This window comes from Phascolarctos cinereus, unplaced genomic scaffold (genome assembly GCF_003287225.1).
Source record: "Phascolarctos cinereus isolate Bilbo 61053 unplaced genomic scaffold, phaCin_HiC Scaffold_5;HRSCAF=322, whole genome shotgun sequence".
Lineage (NCBI taxonomy): Eukaryota > Metazoa > Chordata > Mammalia > Diprotodontia > Phascolarctidae > Phascolarctos > Phascolarctos cinereus.
Genome location: NW_027555958.1, coordinates 190,889,986 through 190,892,120, shown reverse-complemented (window position 1 = coordinate 190,892,120; position 2,135 = coordinate 190,889,986). Strand labels below are relative to the sequence as shown.

General features: G+C 43.4%; 1 pseudogene; it reads left to right on the top strand.

Moving 5' to 3' along the window:
• The first annotated feature begins 597 nt into the window (after positions 1-597).
• Positions 598-1,758, top strand: LOC110217691 (poly(rC)-binding protein 2 pseudogene; annotated as a pseudogene).
• Positions 1,759-2,135: the final 377 nt, after the last annotated feature.

Genomic DNA, 2,135 nt, shown 5'->3' with positions numbered 1-2,135 from the left:
TTATGAACACACCCAAACATACATAATGAATGTCTTACTTTAGCCGAAAGGGAAATTATACAATTATCTATCCAAACATCCATCCATCCTTCTATCTATCTATCTATCTATCATCTATCTAAACATCTAGATATCTTAATCACTCAGTGTAGATAGACCAGAACTTTCCAACATATTGTAATGTAAAAAGCAGTGTATTTGGAATGAGAAGACATGGTTAAAATCTTGGCACAGTCATCTGCTACCTATATATGTGACCTTGAGGTATTTACTTCCTTTCTCTATGCCTCAGTTTTCTTATCTTTAAAATGATGGTGGTTAATGAGTTGACCAAGGTCCCTTCCAAATTTTAATTTTATCATCCTTATTGACAGAAGCAGCCAAGCTCCTAGACCAGCAGAGGCAGCAGCCTGAGCAGCCAGAGCAGCCATAGCCCTGGCCCTCACCACCCGCCCCAGGGTAGCTCTCCCCCCTTCCTCCTCCACCTCCTTCTTCCTCCTTTGCCTGCCTGCCCCTATTGTTCTGCCCAGGGCCTCCTGCCCTTCCCTTTCCCACCTGCTTCACCTTTTCCCTTCAGTCGCCTCGCCCGCAAAGTTTTTGGCTTCCACTCTCACCAGTCACCAAAGACTTGACCACTTTACAAAGTCCAAATCTCCAGAACACTGCTTGACATGGACACCGGTGTGTTTGAAGGTGCATTAAATGTCACTCTCACTATCCGGCTACTTATGCATGGAAAGGAAGTTGGAAGCATTATTGGAAAGAAAGGAGAATCCGTGAAGAAGATGTGTGAAGAGATGGTGCTCATATCAACATCTCTGAAGGGAATTTTCCTGACAGAATAATTACTTTGGCTGGACTCACCAATGCCTTCTTTAAAGCTTTTGCTATGATCATTGACAAACTGGAAGAGGACATTAGCAACTCTATGACCAATAGTACAGCTGCCAGTAGACCCCCAGCTACCCTGAGGCTTGTGGTCCCTGCTAGCCAGTGTGACTGTCTCGTTGGAAAAGGAGGATGCAAGATCAAGGAAATAAGAGAGAGTACAGGGGCTCAGGTCCAGGTGACAGGGAATATGCTACCCAACCTAACCGAGAGAGCCATCACTATTGCTGGCATCCTGCAATCTATCATTGAGTGTGTCAAATGGATCTGCTTGATTGTGTTGAAATCTCCCCCTAAGGGCCTGACCATCCACTACCGGCTCAAGCTGTCCAGCTCTCCAGTCATCTTTGCAGGTGGTCAGGACAGGTACAGCACAGGCAGCGACAGTGTGAGCTTTCCCCACACCACCCCTCCAAGTGCCTCAACCCTGACCTGGAGGGACCACCTCTAGAGGTCTACACTATTCAAGGACAGTATGCTGTTCCACAGCCAGATTTGACAGAGCTGCACCAGTTGGTTATGAAACAATCTCACTTTCCCATGACGCACAGCAACACTGGATTCAGTGACATTGAATCCACCTCTGCAAAGGTGAAAGGCTATTGGGCAAGTTTGGATGCATTTGCTCAGACTATTTCTCATGAACTCACCATTTCAAATGACTTAATTGGCTGCATAATCGGGCATCAAGGCCCCAAAATCAATGGTATTCGTCAGATATCTGGGGCTCAGATCAAAATTGCCAATCCAGTAGTAGGATCTACTGATAGTCGGGTTACCATCACTGAGTCTGCTACCAGCATTAGCCTGGCCTAGTATCTAATCAATGTTAGACTTTCCTCAGAGATGGGAGGCATGGGGAGCAGCTAGAAAAATGCAGACTCAACAATAACCCCCTTCTGCTGTTTACCACCCATGATCCATTTGTGTAGTTTCTGAACAGTCAGTGATTCCAGGTTTCAAATAGTTTGTAAATTTTCAGTTTCTACAAAACTTTATCATTGACTCGTGATTTTTCTTAATTACAGCGTTTTAATTCCTTAATTAACGCTGAGAACCATTTTAGTTTTATAAGCTTCTCCCTGTTTTTTCTTTTCTTTTGCTTTGTTTTGTTTTGTTTTGTTTTGTTTGTGGTGGGGTTTTTTTTTGGGCTCATGATTTTTTTTTTCCTGTTTTTGTCATTGAAATGTAAGAGTAGAATATTAATACATTTTAGTTTAGTTCTGTAATGTCACGAATTTTTAAAA